The sequence below is a fragment of the Pleurodeles waltl genome, chromosome 1_2 (assembly GCF_031143425.1).
Source record: "Pleurodeles waltl isolate 20211129_DDA chromosome 1_2, aPleWal1.hap1.20221129, whole genome shotgun sequence".
NCBI classification, from domain to species: Eukaryota; Metazoa; Chordata; class Amphibia; order Caudata; family Salamandridae; genus Pleurodeles; species Pleurodeles waltl.
The window spans coordinates 880413568-880430065 of NC_090437.1; the positions used below are offsets into that span (position 1 = coordinate 880413568).

Below are 16498 nucleotides of genomic sequence, written 5' to 3' on the forward strand. Positions count from 1 at the left end.
TAGGCCTCATCAAGCGCAATGCAAAGTGATTTAAAACATTCTGTCCGGGGCCGGAAGTGGGAGCAGTGACCCAAATGTACAGTATATATAGGATGTATGCTGAATCATTCTGTACCCATTGTATCGAGCCCGGTTCAGGGAGCCCAGATAGGTGCTGATGGCCTGATCAATTCCGGTTAATATCTGTGCTGTGATTGGCTGAACTCTTCAGAGGTGCCTCCAGAATGGGAATTCTCCTTTGCTAAATTGGTTATCTGTGGTAGATGTCAATGGCTAGGTCAATGCCGAGGCTCCGAAAACCAATATCTCATTTTGAGGGGATAATGTTCCATTTATTACAGCACACCCAAGACTAAATAGCGTGCAAGTAGACAGCAGATAGAAAGGCTTACTAGTTATAGGTTTAAACGCAGCCGAGTGTCAATAGCTTAACTCTATAAAGAAATTACAATACCGATGAGACAGCACAACAAACGGGAGTGTGAAGGCATTATAAAGTGATGGAGAGACTTACAAGACACCATGTCAATGCCAGGACACTTTTCTGGGTAACTATACTACACATTTAACCCCTTCGCTGCCAGGCCTTTTCCCCCTCCTGTGCCAGGCCTTTTTTTGCCTATTTGGGGCAGTTCGCGCTTAGGCCCTCATAACTTTTTGTCCACATAAGCTAACCAAGCCAAATTTGCGTCCTTTTTTTCCAACATCCTAGGGATTCTAGAGGTACCCAGACTTTGTGGGTTCCCCTGAAGGAGGCCAAGAAATTGGCCAAAATACAGGGAAAATTTCGTTTTTTTCAAAAAAATTGGAAAAAGTGGCTGCAGAAGAAGGCTTGTGGTTTTTCCCCTGAAAATGGCTTCAACAAAGGGTTTGCGGTGCTAAACTCAGCAGCTTCCCAGCTTTCAGGAACAGTCAGACTTGAATCAGAAAACCCAATTTTTCAACACAATTTTGGCATTTTACTGGGACATACCCCATTTTTGCAATTTTTTGTGCTGTCAGCCTCCTTCCAGTCAGTGACGGAAATGGGCATGAAACCAATGCTGGATCCCAGAAACCTAAACATTTCTGAAAAGTAGACAACATTCTGAATTCAGCAAGGGGTCATTTGTGTAGATCCTACAAGGGTTTCCTGCAGAAAATAACAACTGAAAAAGAAAAATATTGAAATTGAGGTGAAAAAAACATAAATGTTTCTCTACGTTTTACTCTGTAACTTTTCCCTTCAATGTCAGATTATCAAAAGCAATATACCGTTACGTCTGCTGGACTCCTCTGGTTGCGGGGATATATAGGGCTTGTAGGTTCATCAAGAACCCAAGGAACCCAGAGACAATAAATGAGCTGCACCCTGCAGTGCGTTTTCATTCTATACCGGGTAAACAGCAATTCATTTGCTGAAATATAAAGAGTAAAAAATTGCTATCAAGAAAACCTTTGTATTTCCAAAAAGGGCACAACATAAGGTGTTGAGGAGCAGTGGTTATTTGCACATCTCTGAATTCCGGGGTGACCATACTAGCATGTGAATTACAGGGCATTTCTCAAATAGATGTCTTTTTTACACACTCTCCTATATTTGGAAGGAAAAAATGTAGAGAAAGACAAGGGGCAATAACACTTGTTTTGCAAATCTATGTTCCCCCAAGTCTCCCGATTAAAAATGATACCTCACTTGTGTGGGTAGGCATAGCGCCCGCGACAGGAAACGCCCCAAAGCGCAACGTGGACACATCCAAATTTTTGGAAGAAAACAGAGGTGTTTTTTGCGAAGTGCCTACCTGTTGATTTTGGCCTCTAGCTCAGCCGGCACCTAGGGAAACCTACCAAACCTGTGCATTTCTGAAAACTAGAGACCTAGGGGAATCCAAGATGGGGTGACTTGCGGGGCTCGGACCAGGTTCTGTTACCCAGAATCCATAGCAAACCTCAAAATTTGGCTAAAAAGACACATGTTCCTCACATTTCTGTGCAGAAAGTTCTGGAATCTGAGACGAGCCACAAATTTCCTTCCACCCAGCGTTCCCCCAAGTCTCCCGATAAAAATGATACCTCACTTGTGTGGGTAGGCCTAGCACCCGCGACAGGAAACGCCCCTAAGCGCAACGTGGACACATCCAAATTTTTGGAAGAAAACAGAGGTGTTTTCTGCGAAGTGCCTACCTGTAGATTTTGGCCTCTAGCTCAGCCGCCACCTAGGGAAACCTACCAAACCTGTGCATTTCTGAAAACTAGAGACCTAGGGGAATCCAAGGAGGGGTGACTTGTGGGGCTCGGACCAAGTTCTTTACCCAGAATCCTTTGCAAACCTCAAAATTTGGCTAAAAAAACACATGTTCCTCACATTTCTGTGGCAGAAAGTTCTGGAATCTGAGAGGAGCCACAAATTTCCTTCCACCCAGCGTTCCCTCAAGTCTCCTGATAAAAATGATACCTCACTTGTGTGGGTAGGCCTAGCGCCCGCGACAGGAAACGCCCCAAAGCGCAACGTGGACACATCCAAATTTTTGGAAGAAAACAGAGGTGTTTTTTGCGAAGTGCCTACCTGTTGATTTTGGCCTCTAGCTCAGCCGGCACCTAGGGAAACTTACCAAACCTGTGCATTTCTGAAAACTAGAGACCTAGGGGAATCCAAGATGGGGTGACATGAGGGGCTCGGACCAGGTTCTGTTGCCCAGAATCCTTTGCAAACCTCAAAATTTGGCTAAAAAAACACATGTTCCTCACATTTCTGTGGCAGAAAGTTCTGGAATCTGAGAGGAGCCACAAATTTCCTTCCACCCAGCGTTCCCCCACGTCTCCCGATAAAAATGATACCTCACTTGTGTGGGTAGGCCTAGAGCCCGCGACAGGAAACGCCCCAAAGCGCAACGTGGACACATCCATATTTTTGGAAGAAAACAGAGGTGTTTTTTGCGAAGTGCCTACCTGTAGATTTTGGCCTCTAGCTCAGCCGGCACCTAGGGAAACCTACCAAACCTGTGCATTTCTGAAAACTAGAGACCTAGGGGAATCCAAGGAGGGGTGACTTGTGGGGCTCGGACCAAGTTCTGTTACCCAGAATCCTTTGCAAACCTCAAAATGTGGCTAAAAAAACACATGTTCCTCACATTTCTGTGGCAGAAAGTTCTGGAATCTGAGAGGAGCCACAAATTTCCTTCCACCCAGCGTTCCCTCAAGTCTCCTGATAAAAATGATACCTCACTTGTGTGGGTAGGCCTAGCGCCCGCGACAGGAAACGCCCCAAAGCGCAACGTGGACACATCCAAATTTTTGGAAGAAAACAGGTGTTTTTTGCGAAGTGCCTACCTGTTGATTTTGGCCTCTAGCTCAGCCGGCACCTAGGGAAACCTACCAAACCTGTGCATTTCTGAAAACTAGAGACCTAGGGGAATCCAAGATGGGGTGACATGAGGGGCTCGGACCAGGTTTTGTTGCCCAGAATCCTTTGCAAACCTCAAAATTTGGCTAAAAAAACACATGTTCCTCACATTTCTGTGGCAGAAAGTTCTGGAATCTGAGAGGAGCCACAAATTTCCTTCCACCCAGCGTTCCCCCACGTCTCCCGATAAAAATGATACCTCACTTGTGTGGGTAGGCCTAGAGCCCGCGACAGGAAACGCCCCAAAGCGCAACGTGGACACATCCAAATTTTTGGAAGAAAACAGAGGTGTTTTTTGCGAAGTGCCTACCTGTAGATTTTGGCCTCTAGCTCAGCCGGCACCTAGGGAAACCTACCAAACCTGTGCATTTCTGAAAACTAGAGACCTAGGGAAATCCAAGGAGGGGTGACTTGCGGGACTCGGACCAGGTTCTGTTACCCAGAATCCTTTGCAAACCTCAAAATTTGGCTAAAAAAACACATGTTCCTCACATTTCTGTGGCAGAAAGTTCTGGAATCTGAGAGGAGCCACAAATTTCCTTCCACCCAGCGTTCCCCCACGTCTCCCGATAAAAATGATACCTCACTTGTGTGGGTAGGCCTAGCGCCCGCGACAGGAAACGCCCCTGCGCGCAACGTGGACACATCCAAATTTTTGGAAGAAAACAGAGGTGTTTTTTGCGAAGTGCCTACCTGTAGATTTTGGCCTCTAGCTCAGCCGGCACCTAGGGAAACCTACCAAACCTGTGCATTTCTGAAAACTAGAGACCTAGGGGAATCCAAGATGGGGTGACTTGGGTGCTCGGACCAGGTTCTGTTACCCAGAATCCTTTGCAAACCTCAAAATTTGGCTAAAAAAACACATGTTCCTCACATTTCTGTGGCAGAAAGTTCTGGAATCCGAGAGGAGCCACAAATTTCCTTCCACCCAGCGTTCCCCCAAGTCTCCCGATAAAAATGATACCTCACTTGTGTGGGTAGGCCTAGCGCCCGCGACAGGAAACGCCCCAAAGCGCAACGTGGACACATCCACATTTTTGGAAGAAAACAGAGGTGTTTTCTGCGAAGTGCCTACCTGTAGATTTTGGCCTCTAGCTCAGCCGCCACCTAGGGAAACCTACAAAACCTGTGCAATTCTGAAAACTAGAGACCTAGGGGAATCCAAGATGGGGTGACATGAGGGGCTCGGACCAGGTTCTGTTGCCCAGAATCCTTTGCAAACCTCAAAATTTGGCTAAAAAAACACATGTTCCTCACATTTCTGTGGCAGAAAGTTCTGGAATCTGAGAGGAGCCACAAATTTCCTTCCACCCAGCGTTCCCCCAAGTCTCCCGATAAAAATTATACCTCACTTGTGTGGGTAGGCCTAGCGCCCTCGACAGGAAACGCCCCAAAGCGCAACGTGGACAATTCCAAATTTTTGGAAGAAAACAGAGGTGTTTTTTGCGAAGTGCCTACATGTAGATTTTGGCCTCTAGCTCAGCCGGCACCTAGGGAAACCTACCAAACCTGTGCATTTCTGAAAACTAGAGATCTAGGGGAATCCAAGGAGGGGTGACTTGCGGGGCTCGGACCAGGTTCTGTTGCCCAGAATCCTTTGCAAACCTCAAAATTTGGCTAAAAAAACACATGTTCCTCACATTTCTGTGGCAGAAAGTTCTGGAATCTAAGAGGAGACACAAATGTCCTTCCACCCAGTGTTCCCCCAAGTCTCCCGATAAAAATGATACCTCACTTGTGTGGGTAGGCCTAGCGCCCGCGACAGGAAACGCCCCAAAGCGCAACGTGGACACATCCAAATTTTTGGAAGAAAACAGGTGTGTTTTTTGCGAAGTGCCTACCTGTAGATTTTGGCCTCTAGCTTAGCCGGCACCTAGGGAAACCTACCAAACCTGTGCATTTCTGAAAACTAGAGACCTAGGGGAATCCAAGATGGGGTGACTTGGGTGCTCGGACCAGGTTCTGTTACCCAGAATCCTTTGCAAACCTCAAAATTTGGCTAAAAAAACACATGTTCCTCACATTTCTGTGGCAGAAAGTTCTGGAATCTGAGAGGAGCCACAAATTTCCTTCCACCCAGCGTTCCCCCAAGTCTCCCGATAAAAATGATACCTCACTTGTGTGGGTAGGCCTAGCGCCCGCGACAGGAAACGCCCCAAAGCGCAACGTGGACACATCCAAATTTTTGGAAGAAAACAGAGGTGTTTTCTGCGAAGTGCCTACCTGTAGATTTTGGCCTCTAGCTCAGCCGCCACCTAGGGAAACCTACCAAACCTGTGCATTTCTGAAAACTAGAGACCTAGGGGAATCCAAGGAGGGGTGACTTGTGGGGCTCGGACCAAGTTCTTTACCCAGAATCCTTTGCAAACCTCAAAATTTGGCTAAAAAAACACATGTTCCTCACATTTCTGTGGCAGAAAGTTCTGGAATCTGAGAGGAGCCACAAATTTCCTTCCACCCAGCGTTCCCTCAAGTCTCCTGATAAAAATGATACCTCACTTGTGTGGGTAGGCCTAGCGCCCGCGACAGGAAACGCCCCAAAGCGCAACGTGGACACATCCAAATTTTTGGAAGAAAACAGAGGTGTTTTTTGCGAAGTGCCTACCTGTTGATTTTGGCCTCTAGCTCAGCCGGCACCTAGGGAAACTTACCAAACCTGTGCATTTCTGAAAACTAGAGACCTAGGGGAATCCAAGATGGGGTGACATGAGGGGCTCGGACCAGGTTCTGTTGCCCAGAATCCTTTGCAAACCTCAAAATTTGGCTAAAAAAACACATGTTCCTCACATTTCTGTGGCAGAAAGTTCTGGAATCTGAGAGGAGCCACAAATTTCCTTCCACCCAGCGTTCCCCCACGTCTCCCGATAAAAATGATACCTCACTTGTGTGGGTAGGCCTAGAGCCCGCGACAGGAAACGCCCCAAAGCGCAACGTGGACACATCCATATTTTTGGAAGAAAACAGAGGTGTTTTTTGCGAAGTGCCTACCTGTAGATTTTGGCCTCTAGCTCAGCCGGCACCTAGGGAAACCTACCAAACCTGTGCATTTCTGAAAACTAGAGACCTAGGGGAATCCAAGGAGGGGTGACTTGTGGGGCTCGGACCAAGTTCTGTTACCCAGAATCCTTTGCAAACCTCAAAATGTGGCTAAAAAAACACATGTTCCTCACATTTCTGTGGCAGAAAGTTCTGGAATCTGAGAGGAGCCACAAATTTCCTTCCACCCAGCGTTCCCTCAAGTCTCCTGATAAAAATGATACCTCACTTGTGTGGGTAGGCCTAGCGCCCGCGACAGGAAACGCCCCAAAGCGCAACGTGGACACATCCAAATTTTTGGAAGAAAACAGGTGTTTTTTGCGAAGTGCCTACCTGTTGATTTTGGCCTCTAGCTCAGCCGGCACCTAGGGAAACCTACCAAACCTGTGCATTTCTGAAAACTAGAGACCTAGGGGAATCCAAGATGGGGTGACATGAGGGGCTCGGACCAGGTTTTGTTGCCCAGAATCCTTTGCAAACCTCAAAATTTGGCTAAAAAAACACATGTTCCTCACATTTCTGTGGCAGAAAGTTCTGGAATCTGAGAGGAGCCACAAATTTCCTTCCACCCAGCGTTCCCCCACGTCTCCCGATAAAAATGATACCTCACTTGTGTGGGTAGGCCTAGAGCCCGCGACAGGAAACGCCCCAAAGCGCAACGTGGACACATCCAAATTTTTGGAAGAAAACAGAGGTGTTTTTTGCGAAGTGCCTACCTGTAGATTTTGGCCTCTAGCTCAGCCGGCACCTAGGGAAACCTACCAAACCTGTGCATTTCTGAAAACTAGAGACCTAGGGAAATCCAAGGAGGGGTGACTTGCGGGACTCGGACCAGGTTCTGTTACCCAGAATCCTTTGCAAACCTCAAAATTTGGCTAAAAAAACACATGTTCCTCACATTTCTGTGGCAGAAAGTTCTGGAATCTGAGAGGAGCCACAAATTTCCTTCCACCCAGCGTTCCCCCACGTCTCCCGATAAAAATGATACCTCACTTGTGTGGGTAGGCCTAGCGCCCGCGACAGGAAACGCCCCTGCGCGCAACGTGGACACATCCAAATTTTTGGAAGAAAACAGAGGTGTTTTTTGCGAAGTGCCTACCTGTAGATTTTGGCCTCTAGCTCAGCCGGCACCTAGGGAAACCTACCAAACCTGTGCATTTCTGAAAACTAGAGACCTAGGGGAATCCAAGATGGGGTGACTTGGGTGCTCGGACCAGGTTCTGTTACCCAGAATCCTTTGCAAACCTCAAAATTTGGCTAAAAAAACACATGTTCCTCACATTTCTGTGGCAGAAAGTTCTGGAATCCGAGAGGAGCCACAAATTTCCTTCCACCCAGCGTTCCCCCAAGTCTCCCGATAAAAATGATACCTCACTTGTGTGGGTAGGCCTAGCGCCCGCGACAGGAAACGCCCCAAAGCGCAACGTGGACACATCCACATTTTTGGAAGAAAACAGAGGTGTTTTCTGCGAAGTGCCTACCTGTAGATTTTGGCCTCTAGCTCAGCCGCCACCTAGGGAAACCTACAAAACCTGTGCAATTCTGAAAACTAGAGACCTAGGGGAATCCAAGATGGGGTGACATGAGGGGCTCGGACCAGGTTCTGTTGCCCAGAATCCTTTGCAAACCTCAAAATTTGGCTAAAAAAACACATGTTCCTCACATTTCTGTGGCAGAAAGTTCTGGAATCTGAGAGGAGCCACAAATTTCCTTCCACCCAGCGTTCCCCCAAGTCTCCCGATAAAAATTATACCTCACTTGTGTGGGTAGGCCTAGCGCCCTCGACAGGAAACGCCCCAAAGCGCAACGTGGACAATTCCAAATTTTTGGAAGAAAACAGAGGTGTTTTTTGCGAAGTGCCTACATGTAGATTTTGGCCTCTAGCTCAGCCGGCACCTAGGGAAACCTACCAAACCTGTGCATTTCTGAAAACTAGAGATCTAGGGGAATCCAAGGAGGGGTGACTTGCGGGGCTCGGACCAGGTTCTGTTGCCCAGAATCCTTTGCAAACCTCAAAATTTGGCTAAAAAAACACATGTTCCTCACATTTCTGTGGCAGAAAGTTCTGGAATCTAAGAGGAGACACAAATGTCCTTCCACCCAGTGTTCCCCCAAGTCTCCCGATAAAAATGATACCTCACTTGTGTGGGTAGGCCTAGCGCCCGCGACAGGAAACGCCCCAAAGCGCAACGTGGACACATCCAAATTTTTGGAAGAAAACAGGTGTGTTTTTTGCGAAGTGCCTACCTGTAGATTTTGGCCTCTAGCTTAGCCGGCACCTAGGGAAACCTACCAAACCTGTGCATTTCTGAAAACTAGAGACCTAGGGGAATCCAAGATGGGGTGACTTGGGTGCTCGGACCAGGTTCTGTTACCCAGAATCCTTTGCAAACCTCAAAATTTGGCTAAAAAAACACATGTTCCTCACATTTCTGTGGCAGAAAGTTCTGGAATCTGAGAGGAGCCACAAATTTCCTTCCACCCAGCGTTCCCCCAAGTCTCCCGATAAAAATGATACCTCACTTGTGTGGGTAGGCCTAGCGCCCGCGACAGGAAACGCCCCAAAGCGCAACGTGGACACATCCAAATTTTTGGAAGAAAACAGAGGTGTTTTCTGCGAAGTGCCTACCTGTAGATTTTGGCCTCTAGCTCAGCCGCCACCTAGGGAAACCTACCAAAACTGTGCAATTCTGAAAACTAGAGACCTAGGGGAATCCAAGATGGGGTGACATGAGGGGCTCGGACCAGGTTCTGTTGCCCAGAATCCTTTGCAAACCTCAAAATTTGGCTAAAAAAACACATGTTCCTCACATTTCTGTGGCAGAAAGTTCTGGAATCTGAGAGGAGCCACAAATTTCCTTCCACCCAGCGTTCCCTCAAGTCTCCTGATAAAAATGATACCTCACTTGTGTGGGTAGGCCTAGCGCCCGCGACAGGAAACGCCCCAAAGCGCAACGTGGACACATCCAAATTTTTGGAAGAAAACAGGTGTTTTTTGCGAAGTGCCTACCTGTTGATTTTGGCCTCTAGCTCAGCCGGCACCTAGGGAAACCTACCAAACCTGTGCATTTCTGAAAACTAGAGACCTAGGGGAATCCAAGATGGGGTGACATGAGGGGCTCGGACCAGGTTTTGTTGCCCAGAATCCTTTGCAAACCTCAAAATTTGGCTAAAAAAACACATGTTCCTCACATTTCTGTGGCAGAAAGTTCTGGAATCTGAGAGGAGCCACAAATTTCCTTCCACCCAGCGTTCCCCCACGTCTCCCGATAAAAATGATACCTCACTTGTGTGGGTAGGCCTAGAGCCCGCGACAGGAAACGCCCCAAAGCGCAACGTGGACACATCCAAATTTTTGGAAGAAAACAGAGGTGTTTTTTGCGAAGTGCCTACCTGTAGATTTTGGCCTCTAGCTCAGCCGGCACCTAGGGAAACCTACCAAACCTGTGCATTTCTGAAAACTAGAGACCTAGGGAAATCCAAGGAGGGGTGACTTGCGGGACTCGGACCAGGTTCTGTTACCCAGAATCCTTTGCAAACCTCAAAATTTGGCTAAAAAAACACATGTTCCTCACATTTCTGTGGCAGAAAGTTCTGGAATCTGAGAGGAGCCACAAATTTCCTTCCACCCAGCGTTCCCCCACGTCTCCCGATAAAAATGATACCTCACTTGTGTGGGTAGGCCTAGCGCCCGCGACAGGAAACGCCCCTGCGCGCAACGTGGACACATCCAAATTTTTGGAAGAAAACAGAGGTGTTTTTTGCGAAGTGCCTACCTGTAGATTTTGGCCTCTAGCTCAGCCGGCACCTAGGGAAACCTACCAAACCTGTGCATTTCTGAAAACTAGAGACCTAGGGGAATCCAAGATGGGGTGACTTGGGTGCTCGGACCAGGTTCTGTTACCCAGAATCCTTTGCAAACCTCAAAATTTTGCTAAAAAAACACATGTTCCTCACATTTCTGTGGCAGAAAGTTCTGGAATCCGAGAGGAGCCACAAATTTCCTTCCACCCAGCGTTCCCCCAAGTCTCCCGATAAAAATGATACCTCACTTGTGTGGGTAGGCCTAGCGCCCGCGACAGGAAACGCCCCAAAGCACAACGTGGACACATCCACATTTTTGGAAGAAAACAGAGGTGTTTTCTGCGAAGTGCCTACCTGTAGATTTTGGCCTCTAGCTCAGCCGCCACCTAGGGAAACCTACAAAACCTGTGCAATTCTGAAAACTAGAGACCTAGGGGAATCCAAGATGGGGTGACATGAGGGGCTCGGACCAGGTTCTGTTGCCCAGAATCCTTTGCAAACCTCAAAATTTGGCTAAAAAAACACATGTTCCTCACATTTCTGTGGCAGAAAGTTCTGGAATCTGAGAGGAGCCACAAATTTCCTTCCACCCAGCGTTCCCCCAAGTCTCCCGATAAAAATTATACCTCACTTGTGTGGGTAGGCCTAGCGCCCTCGACAGGAAACGCCCCAAAGCGCAACGTGGACAATTCCAAATTTTTGGAAGAAAACAGAGGTGTTTTTTGCGAAGTGCCTACATGTAGATTTTGGCCTCTAGCTCAGCCGGCACCTAGGGAAACCTACCAAACCTGTGCATTTCTGAAAACTAGAGATCTAGGGGAATCCAAGGAGGGGTGACTTGCGGGGCTCGGACCAGGTTCTGTTGCCCAGAATCCTTTGCAAACCTCAAAATTTGGCTAAAAAAACACATGTTCCTCACATTTCTGTGGCAGAAAGTTCTGGAATCTAAGAGGAGACACAAATGTCCTTCCACCCAGTGTTCCCCCAAGTCTCCCGATAAAAATGATACCTCACTTGTGTGGGTAGGCCTAGCGCCCGCGACAGGAAACGCCCCAAAGCGCAACGTGGACACATCCAAATTTTTGGAAGAAAACAGGTGTGTTTTTTGCGAAGTGCCTACCTGTAGATTTTGGCCTCTAGCTTAGCCGGCACCTAGGGAAACCTACCAAACCTGTGCATTTCTGAAAACTAGAGACCTAGGGGAATCCAAGATGGGGTGACTTGGGTGCTCGGACCAGGTTCTGTTACCCAGAATCCTTTGCAAACCTCAAAATTTGGCTAAAAAAACACATGTTCCTCACATTTCTGTGGCAGAAAGTTCTGGAATCTGAGAGGAGCCACAAATTTCCTTCCACCCAGCGTTCCCCCAAGTCTCCCGATAAAAATGATACCTCACTTGTGTGGGTAGGCCTAGCGCCCGCGACAGGAAACGCCCCAAAGCGCAACGTGGACACATCCAAATTTTTGGAAGAAAACAGAGGTGTTTTCTGCGAAGTGCCTACCTGTAGATTTTGGCCTCTAGCTCAGCCGCCACCTAGGGAAACCTACCAAAACTGTGCAATTCTGAAAACTAGAGACCTAGGGGAATCCAAGATGGGGTGACATGAGGGGCTCGGACCAGGTTCTGTTGCCCAGAATCCTTTGCAAACCTCAAAATTTGGCTAAAAAAACACATGTTCCTCACATTTCTGTGGCAGAAAGTTCTGGAATCTGAGAGGAGCCACAAATTTCCTTCCACCCAGCCTTCCCCCAAGTCTCCCGATAAAAATGATACCTCACTTGTGTGGGTAGGCCTAGCGCCCGCGACAGGAAACGCCCCAAAGCGCAACGTGGACACATCCAAATTTTTGGAAGAAAACAGAGGTGTTTTTTGCGAAGTGCCTACCTGTAGATTTTGGCCTCTAGCTCAGCCGGCACCTAGGGAAACCTACCAAAGCTGTGCATTTCTGAAAACTAGAGACCTAGGGGAATCCAAGGAGGGGTGACTTGCGGGGCTCGGACCAGGTTCTGTTACCCAGAATCCTTTGCAAACCTCAAAATTTGGCTAAAAAAACACATGTTCCTCACATTTCTGTGGCAGAAAGTTCTGGAATCTGAGAGGAGCCACAAATTTCCTTCCACCCAGCGTTCCCTCAAGTCTCCTGATAAAAATGATACCTCACTTGTGTGGGTAGGCCTAGCGCCCGCGACAGTAAACGCCCCAAAGCGCAACGTGGACACATCCAAATTTTTGGAAGAAAACAGAGGTGTTTTTTGCGAAGTGCCTACCTGTTGATTTTGGCCTCTAGCTCAGCCGGCACCTAGGGAAACCTACCAAACCTGTGCATTTCTGAAAACTAGAGACCTAGGGGAATCCAACATGGGGTGACATGAGGGGCTCGGACCAGGTTCTGTTGCCCAGAATCCTTTGCAAACCTCAAAATTTGGCAAAAAAAACACATGTTCCTCACATTTCTGTGGCAGAAAGTTCTGGAATCTGAGAGGAGCCACAAATTTCCTTCCACCCAGCGTTCCGCCACGTCTCCCGATAAAAATGATACCTCACTTGTGTGGGTAGGCCTAGAGCCCGCGACAGGAAACGCCCCAAAGCGCAACGTGGACACATCCACATTTTTGGAAGAAAACAGAGGTGTTTTTTGCGAAGTGCCTACCTGTAGATTTTGGCCTCTAGCTCAGCCGGCACCTAGGGAAACCTACCAAACCTGTGCATTTCTGAAAACTAGAGACCTAGGGGAATCCAAGGAGGGGTGACTTGTGGGGCTCGGACCAAGTTCTGTTACCCAGAATCCTTTGCAAACCTCAAAATTTGGCTAAAAAAACACATGTTCCTCACATTTCTGTGGCAGAAAGTTCTGGAATCTGAGAGGAGCCACAAATTTCCTTCCACCCAGCGTTCCCTCAAGTCTCCTGATAAAAATTATACCTCACTTGTGTGGGTAGGCCTAGCGCCCGCGACAGGAAACGCCCCAAAGCGCAACGTGGACACATCCAAATTTTTGGAAGAAAACAGAGGTGTTTTTTGCGAAGTGCCTACCTGTTGATTTTGGCCTCTAGCTCAGCCGGCACCTAGGGAAACCTACCAAACCTGTGCATTTCTGAAAACTAGAGACCTAGGGGAATCCAAGATGGGGTTACATGAGGGGCTCGGACCAGGTTTTGTTGCCCAGAATCCTTTGCAAACCTCAAAATTTGGCTAAAAAAACACATGTTCCTCACATTTCTGTGGCAGAAAGTTCTGGAATCTGAGAGGAGCCACAAATTTCCTTCCACCCAGCGTTCCCCCACGTCTCCCGATAAAAATGATACCTCACTTGTGTGGGTAGGCCTAGAGCCCGCGACAGGAAACGCTCCAAAGCGCAACGTGGACACATCCACATTTTTGGAAGAAAACAGAGGTGTTTTTTGCGAAGTGCCTACCTATAGATTTTGGCCTCTAGCTCAGCCGGCACCTAGGGAAACCTACCAAACCTGTGCATTTCTGAAAACTAGAGACCTAGGGAAATCCAAGGAGGGGTGACTTGCGGGACTCGGACCAGGTTCTGTTACCCAGAATCCTTTGCAAACCTCAAAATTTGGCTAAAAAAACACATGTTCCTCACATTTCTGTGGCAGAAAGTTCTGGAATCTGAGAGGAGCCACAAATTTCCTTCCACCCAGCGTTCCCCCACGTCTCCCGATAAAAATGATACCTCACTTGTGTGGGTAGGCCTAGCGCCCGCGACAGGAAACGCCCCTGCGCGCAACGTGGACACATCCAAATTTTTGGAAGAAAACAGAGGTGTTTTTTGCGAAGTGCCTACCTGTAGATTTTGGCCTCTAGCTCAGCCGGCACCTAGGGAAACCTCTCAAACCTGTGCATTTCTGAAAACTAGAGACCTAGGGGAATCCAAGGAGGGGTGACTTGGGTGCTCGGACCAGGTTCTGTTACCCAGAATCCTTTGCAAACCTCAAAATTTGGCTAAAAAAACACATGTTCCTCACATTTCTGTGGCAGAAAGTTCTGGAATCTGAGAGGAGCCACAAATTTCCTTCCACCCAGCGTTCCCCCAAGTCTCCCGATAAAAATGATACCTCACTTGTGTGGGTAGGCCTAGCGCCCGCGACAGGAAACGCCCCAAAGCGCAACGTGGACACATCAAAATTTTTGGAAGAAAACAGAGGTGTTTTCTGCGAAGTGCCTACCTGTAGATTTTGGCCTCTAGCTCAGCCGCCACCTAGGGAAACCTACCAAACCTGTGCAATTCTGAAAACTAGAGACCTAGGGGAATCCAAGATGGGGTGACATGAGGGGCTCGGACCAGGTTCTGTTGCCCAGAATCCTTTGCAAACCTCAAAATTTGCCTAAAAAAACACATGTTCCTCACATTTCTGTGGCAGAAAGTTCTGGAATCTGAGAGGAGCCACAAATTTCCTTCCACCCAGCGTTCCCCCAAGTCTCCCGATAAAAATTATACCTCACTTGTGTGGGTAGGCCTAGCGCCCTCGACAGGAAACGCCCCAAAGCGCAACGTGGACAATTCCAAATTTTTGGAAGAAAACAGAGGTGTTTTTTGCGAAGTGCCTACCTGTAGATTTTGGCCTCTAGCTCAGCCGGCACCTAGGGAAACCTACCAAACCTGTGCATTTCTGAAAACTAGAGATCTAGGGAAATCCAAGGAGGGGTGACTTGCGGGGCTCGGACCAGGTTCTGTTGCCCAGAATCCTTTGCAAACCTCAAAATTTGGCTAAAAAAACACATGTTCCTCACATTTCTGTGGCAGAAAGTTCTGGAATCTAAGAGGAGACACAAATGTCCTTCCACCCAGTGTTCCCCCAAGTCTCCCGATAAAAATGATACCTCACTTGTGTGGGTAGGCCTAGCACCCTCGACAGGAAACGCCCCAAAGCACAACGTGGCCACATCCAAATTTTTGGAAGAAAACAGAGGTGTTTTTTGCGAAGTGCCTACCTGTAGATTTTGGCCTCTAGCTCAGCCGGCACCTAGGGAAACCTACCAAACCTGTGCATTTCTGAAAACTAGAGACCTAGGGGAATCCAAGATGGGGTGACTTGCGGGGCTCGGACCAGGTTCTGTTACCCAGAATCCTTTGCAAACCTCAAAATTTGGCTAAAAAAACACATGTTCCTCACATTTCTGTGGCAGAAAGTTCTGGAATCTGAGAGGAGCCACAAACTTCCTTCCACCCAGCACTCCGCCAAGTCTCCCGATAAAAATGATACCTCACTTGTGTGGGTAGGCCTAGCGCCCGCGACAGGAAACGCCCCAAAGCGCAACGTGGACACATCCAAATTTTTGGAAGAAAACAGAGGTGTTTTCTGCGAAGTGCCTACCTGTAGATTTTGGCATCTAGCTCAGCCGCCACCTAGGGAAACCTACCAAACCTGTGCATTTCTGAAAACTAGAGACCTAGGGGATTCCAAGGAGGGGTGACTTGTGGGGCTCGGACCAGGTTCTGTTACCCAGAATCCTTTGCAAACCTCAAAATTTGGCTAAAAAAACACATGTTCCTCACATTTCTGTGGCAGAAAGTTCTGGAATCTGAGAGGAGCCACAAATTTCCTTCCACCCAGAGTTCCCCCAAGTCTCCCGATAAAAATGATACCTCACTTGTGTGGGTAGGCCTAGCGCCCGCGACAGGAGACGCCCCAAAGCGCAACGTGGACACATCCAAATTTTTGGAAGAAAACAGAGGTGTTTTCTGCGAAGTGCCTACCTGTAGATTTTGGCCTCTAGCTCAGCCGCCACCTAGGGAAACCTACCAAACCTGTGCAATTCTGAAAACTAGAGACCTAGGGGAATCCAAGATGGGGTGACATGAGGGGCTCGGACCAGGTTCTGTTGCCCAGAATCCTTTGCAAACCTCAAAATTTGGCTAAAAAAACACATGTTCCTCACATTTCTGTGGCAGAAAGTTCTGGAATCTGAGAGGAGCAACAAATTTCCTTCCACCCAGCGTTCCCCCAAGTCTCCCGATAAAAATGATACCTTACTTGTGTGGGTAGGCCTAGCGCCCGCGACAGGAAACGCCCCAAAGCGCAACGTGGACACATCCAAATTTTTGGAAGAAAACAGAGGTGTTTTTTGCGAAGTGCCTACCTGTAGATTTTGGCCTATAGCTCAGCCGGCACCTAGGGAAACCTACCAAAGCTGTGCATTTCTGAAAACTAGAGACCTAGGGGAATCCAAGAAGGGGTGACTTGCGGGGCTCGGACCAGGTTCTGTTACCCAGAATCCTTTGCAAACCTCAAAATTTGGCTAAAAAAACACATGTTCCT

General features: G+C 48.1%; 1 protein-coding gene across 2 annotated transcripts in view; it reads right to left on the reverse strand.

Moving 5' to 3' along the window:
* The window catches only part of LOC138245589 (uncharacterized), a 1324589-nt gene that overhangs the window by 19659 nt on the left and 1288432 nt on the right, over positions 1-16498 (reverse strand). The window lies entirely within an intron of this gene.